The sequence below is a fragment of the Lolium rigidum genome, chromosome 4 (assembly GCF_022539505.1).
Source record: "Lolium rigidum isolate FL_2022 chromosome 4, APGP_CSIRO_Lrig_0.1, whole genome shotgun sequence".
Taxonomy (NCBI): Eukaryota; Viridiplantae; Streptophyta; class Magnoliopsida; order Poales; family Poaceae; genus Lolium; species Lolium rigidum.
The window spans coordinates 270,753,435-270,760,023 of NC_061511.1; positions in this window are offsets into that span (position 1 = coordinate 270,753,435).

Genomic DNA, 6,589 nt, shown 5'->3' on the forward strand with positions numbered 1-6,589 from the left:
ATGTCAAATTTATAAAGTTCAAATTTTAAAATGCTTTAATTTAAAAAATCACATTTTGAAAATTGTTCAGACTTTACAAATTTTCACATTGTGAAAAATGTTCATTTGCGTTGAAAATAATCATATTTTGAAAAACAAAAGGTAAACAGATAAAGGAAAGGAAAAAAAAAAAGATACTACTTGTCATGTTGGGCCGCGTCCCAGCTGACCGCGGCAGGGAACGCCCAGGCGCACCGGTTGGCGTGCAGGAGCCCCCTGAAAGTGCATGGAGCCCCCATGTGTGGTTTTGGTAATTAATGAAAATCCCTATGGACTAATGTTTGCATTGAGTTATATTTGTAGGAGTTGTCCATGGGCAATTCTTGAACCATATGTTAGCTTCAAGGTTGCAATAACAAGAAATTGATGAAGGATATCAAGTGTCAAGTATGTCTTGAAGATGAAGATGAAGTGAGCCCTCAAGTTACTTCAAGACATCAACATGATGAAGAATGAAGAAATGAAGTGCAAGTTCAAGATGAGCCAACTCGAAGAGTTCATAAGCTTGAAGCTTGCCATGGAGAAATGATGTGCAAGTTCAAGATGAGCCATCTCGAAGAGGTCCTTTGCTTGAGTCTTGCCATCCACATGGTGGTCATGGTTATGTGAAGATGCGCCGAAGAAGAAGCTCTCCCATGGTGGATTATGGGGGAGCAATCCACAAGACTTCGTCAAGCAAGCACAAGCAAGAAAGGCGTTCCATCTTGTTGAGGTCAAGATCATCATCATCGAGCTCAAGTGGAATGCGCAAGTATAAGGTTTGCTCTTGATAGGGTTTCTTTCTCACCGGTCTCATAGTGTAGTTGGAGACCGGTTTATAGTTTAGTTGCCGTACTATCAAGAGGGCTCTCGAGTGAGTAACTCGATCGTATCGTTCGGAGAGAGCTCAAACCTTTGCATCCTTGCATCATCTTTCTTGGTTGTTATTTGGACCTTATCCATGTGATGTTTTAGAGCTTGTGCTTATTCTCATGACAAGCTCTAGTTCATCGAAAACGGATTTCGCATAGATCACTTGTTGCGTTTTCGAGTTTGGTTCATCATCTTACTTGGTTTTATTTGGATCTTATCCATGTGATGTTTTAGAGCTTGTGCTTATTCTCATGAAAAGCTCTAGTTCATTGAGAATGGTTTTTCCATGGGCAACTTGTTGCATTTTCAAGATTGGAGGTTTTACCGGTATGTCTTTTGAGATAGGTCAAACCTTTCATCATTTGTTTCTATCCTCCTTTGCTGGACTATGATGTTTCTATGCATATTTTTGTAGAGCTCGTTGTTGTGATTTCAACGAGCCCAAGATCATCGAAATCGGAGTCCGGATGCAAAAGTTATGCCCGTTTTAGTTTTGGTGTTTTTGCAGTTTGCTTAGGCCGGATATTTCGGAAATATCCGGCCCCCTCGAAATCGGCTAAGGACCTGAGGATTTGCTGCTCAGTATAGGGGCCGGACATTTGCCCGGATATTGTCCCGGTTTTGTCCCAGGGCCGGATTATCCGGGCCGGACATTTCGGAAATATCCGGCCCCTCGAAAAATGGCTAAGGACCCGAAGAAAAGCAAGTCCGATGTGAGGCCGGACATTTGGCCGGATTTTTACCAGGTTTTGTCCTTGAGGCCGGATTATCCGGGGGCAGATTATCCGGCCCCAACTTAGGCCGGATTATCCGGGGGGGGGGGGCGGATTATCCGGCCCCAACTTAGGCCGGAATATCCGGCCCTGTTTTTGCCCAACGGCTCGATTTTCTTGGGGGTATAAATACCCCCTTCTTCCTCCTTGGGCTGGGGCTTCTCTCACTCTCTCTCTCCTCCATTGTTGAACTAGATAAGCTTGCACTATCTCTCAATCCCTCCATGATTCTTGCCCCCATTTGAGGGAAAAGAGAGAGGAGATCTAGATCTACATTTCTACCAATCAAATCCATCTCTTTGTGAGTGGAACTCTCTAGATCTAGATCTTGGTGTTGTTTGTGAATTCTTTTGTTCTTCCTCTCTTATTCCCCCAATAGCTTTTGTAGCTTTGTTGGAATTTGAGAGAGAAGGACTTGAGCATCTTTGTGGTGTTCTTGCCATTGCATTTGGTGCATCGGTTTGAGTTCTCCACGGTGATTCGTGGAGGTGAAAGCAAGAAAGTTGTTACTCTTGGGTTCTTGGAACCCTAGACGGATTCTACGCCTTTGTGGCGATTTGTTGGGAGCCTCCAATTAAGTTGTGGATGTGTGCCCCAATCTTTGTGTAAGGCCCGGTTTCCGCCTCGAAGGAAATCCCTTAGTGGAACCGTGACCTAGGCCTTTGTGGCGAGGGTCACCGGAGATTTAGGTGAGCCTTCGTGGCGTTCGGTGTGTGGTGTGAGTACCGCATCTTGGGGTGAGGCCTTTGTGGCGTTGGTGTGCATCGAGCAACCACACCTCAAGGCGAGCCTCTTGTGGCGTTCGGGAGCACTAAGCAACCGCACCTCTCCACCGGAGATTAGCACTCGCAAGAGTGTGAACTCCGGGATAAATCATCGTCTCCCGCGTGCCTCGGTTATCTCTATACCCGAGCTCTTTACTTATGCACTTTACCTTGTGATAGCCATCGAGCTTGAAGTTATATATATCTTGCTATCACATACTGATGGCGTGTATTTCACACGTTCGTTGGGAACCCCAAGAGGAAGGTATGATGCACACAGCAGCAAGTTTTCCCTCAGAAAGAAACCAAGGTTTATCGAACCAGGAGGAGCCAAGAAGCACGTTGAAGGTTGATGGCGGCGGGATGTAGTGCGGCGCAACACCGGGATTCCGGCGCCAACGTGGAACCCGCACAACACAATCCAAAGTACTTTGCCCCAACGAAACGGTGAGGTTGTCAATCTCACCGGCTTGCTGTAACAAAGGATTAACCGTGTTGTGTGGAAGATGATTGTTTGCGAGAGAAAACGATGAAACAAGTATTGCAGCAGATTTGTATTTCAATATTAAAGAATGGACCGGGGTCCACAGTTCACTACAGGTGTCTCTCCCATAAGATAAAAGCATGTTGGGTGAACAAATTACGATCGGGCAATTGACAAATAGAGAGGGCATAACAATGCACATACATGTCATGATAAGTATAGTGAGATTTAATTGGGCATTACGACAAAGTACATAGACCGCCATCCAACTGCATCTATGCCTAAAAAGTCCACCTTCAGAGTTATCATCCGAACCCCTCCAGTATTAAGTTGCAAAGCAACGTGACAATTGCATTAAGTATGGTGCGTAATGTAATCAATAACTACATCCTCGGACATAGCATCAATGTTTTATCCCTAGTGGCAACAAGCACAACACAACCTTAGAACTTTCTGTCAATGTCCCGGTGTCAATGCGAGCATGAACCCACTATCGAGCATAAATACTCCCTCTTGGAGTTAAGAGCAAAAACTTGGCCGAGCCTCTACTAATAACGGAGAGCATGCAAGATCATAAACAACACATATGTAATAACTTGATAATTAACATAACATGGTATTCTCTATCCATCGGATCCCGACAAACACAACATATAGCATTACGGATAGATGATCTTGATCATGTTAGGCAGCTCACAAGATCCAACAATGAAGCACAATGAGGAGAAGACAACCATCTAGCTACTCGCTATGGACCCATAGTCCAGGGGTGAACTACTCACTCATCACTCCGGAGGCGACCATGGCGGTGTAGAGTCCTCCGGAGATGAATCCTCTCTCCGGCAGGTGCCGGAGGAGATCTCCGGAATCCCCCGAGATGGGATTGGCGCGGCGGCGTCTCAGTAAGGTTTTCCGTATCGTGGTTTTTCGCATCAGGGGTTTCGCGACGGAGGCTTTAAGTAGGCGGAAGGGCAACGTGGGGGGCCACACGAGGGCCCCACACCACAGGTCGGCGCGGCCAAGACCTGGGCCATATCCCTATAATAATGGTAACGGTTATGCTAATTCTTATGGGAATTCTTACAACAATAATAGGAATACACCCCCTGGACTTGAAGCTATGCTTAAAGAATTTATTAGTACACAAAGCTGCCTTTAACAAATCCGTTGAGGAAAAGCTCAATAAAATTGATATTCTTGCTTCTAAGGTTGATAGTCTTGCCTCTGATGTTGATCTTTTGAAATTGAAAGTTATGCCTAATAGGGGCCCCTCGTGGCAAAATAGTACCCTGGGTCTTGATTTCGTCCAATTCCGAGAATATTTCGTTACTAGGATTTCGAAACCAAAAACAAGCTAGAAAACAAAGAATCGGCTCTTCGGCATCTTGTTAATAGGTTAATTCCAGAAAATGCACGAATATGACATAAAGTGTGCATAAAAAATGTAGGTATCATCAACTTTCAATTAGGCATAACTTTCAATTTCAAAAGATCAACATCAGAGGCAAGACTATCAACCTTAGAAGCAAGAATATCAATTTTATTGAGCTTTTCCTCAACAGATTTGTTAAAGGCAGTTTGTGTACTAATAAATTCTTTAAGCATAGCTTCAAGTCCATGGGGTGTATTCCTATTATTGTTGTAAGAATTCCCATAAGAATTAGCATAACCGTTACCATTATTATAAGGATATGGCCTATAGTTATTACTAGAATTGTTCCGATAAGCATTGTTGTTGAAATTATTATTTTTAATGAAGTTTACATCAACATGTTCTTCCGGGGCAACCAATGAAGCTAACGGAACATTATTAGGATCAACATTAGTCCTATCATTCACAAGCATAGACATAATAGCATCAACCTTATCATTCAAGGAAGAGGATTCTTCAACAGAATTTACCTTCTTACCTTGTGGAGCTCTTTCCGTGTGCCATTCAGAGTAATTAACCATCATATTATCAAGGAGCTTTGTTGCTTCACCAAGAGTGATAGACATAAAGGTACCTCCAAGCAGCTGAATCCAATAAATTCCGCGAAGAAAAATTTAGTCCCGCATAGAAGGTTTGGATGATCATCCAAGTAGTCGATCCATGGGTTGGGCAATTTTTAACCGGAGATTTCATTCTTTCCCAAGCTTGAGCAACATGTTCATTATCCAATTGTTTAAAATTCATTATGCTACTCCTCAAAGATATAATTTTAGCGTGGGGATAATATCTACCAATAAAAGCATCCTTGCATTTAGTCCAGGAATCAATACTATTCTTAGGCGAGAGATAGCAACCAATTTTTAGCTCTTCCTCTTAATGAGAAAGGAAACAATTTTAATTTTATAATGTCACCATCTAAATCTTTATACTTTTGCATTTCACATAGTTCAACAAAATTATTGAGATGGGCAGCAAGCATCATCGGAACTAACACCGTAAAATTGCTCTCGCATAACAAGATTTAGTAAAGCGGGTTTAATTTCAAAGAATTCCGTCGTAGTAGCAGGTGGAGCAATAGGTGTGCATAAGAAATCATTATTATTTGTGCTAGTGAAGTCACACAACTTAGTATTTTCAGGGGTAGCCATTTTAGCGATAGTAAATAAAGCAAACTAGATAAAGTAAATGCAAGTAAACTAATTTTTTTGTGTTTTTGATATAATGCAGCAAACAAAGTAGTAAATAAAATAAAGCAAGACAAAAACAAAGTAAAGAGATTGAGAAGTGGAGACTCCCCTTGCAGCGTGTCTTGATCTCCCCGGCAACGGCGCCGTAAAAATATGCTTGATGGCGTGTATTTCACACGTTCGTTGGGAACCCCGAGAGGAAGGTATGATGCGCACGAGCAGCAAGTTTTCCCTCGTAAAGAAACCAAGGTTTATCGAACCAGGAGGAGCCAAGAAGCACGTTGAAGGTTGATGGCGGCGGGATGTAGTGCGGCGCAACACCGGGGATTCCGGCGCCAACGTGGAACCCGCACAACACAATCCAAAGTACTTTGCCCCAACGAAACAAGTGAGGTTGTCAATCTCACCGGCTTGCTGTAACAAAGGATTAACCGTGTTGTGTGGAAGATGATTGTTTGCGAGAAAACAAGTAAAACAAGTATTGCAACGAGATTTGTATTTCAAGTATTAAAGAATGGACCGGGGTCCACAGTTCACTACAGGTGTCTCTCCCATAAGATAAAAGCATGTTGGGTGAACAAATTACGATCGGGCAATTGACAAATAGAGAGGGCATAACAATGCACATACATGTCATGATAAGTATAGTGAGATTTAATTGGGCATTACGACAAAGTACATAGACCGCCATCCAACCGCATCTATGCCTAAAAAGTCCACCTTCAAAGTTATCATCCGAACCCCTCCAGTATTAAGTTGCAAAGCAACGGACAATTGCATTAAGTATGGTGCGTAATGTAATCAATAACTACATCCTCGGACATAGCATCAATGTTTTATCCCTAGTGGCAACAACGACAACACAACCTTAGAACTTTCTCGTCAATGTCCCGGTGTCAATGCGAGCATGAACCCACTATCGAGCATAAATACTCCCTCTTGGAGTTAAGAGCAAAAACTTGGCCGAGCCTCTACTAATAACGGAGAGCATGCAAGATCATAAACAACACATATGTAATAACTTGATAATTAACATAACATGGTATTCTCTATCCATC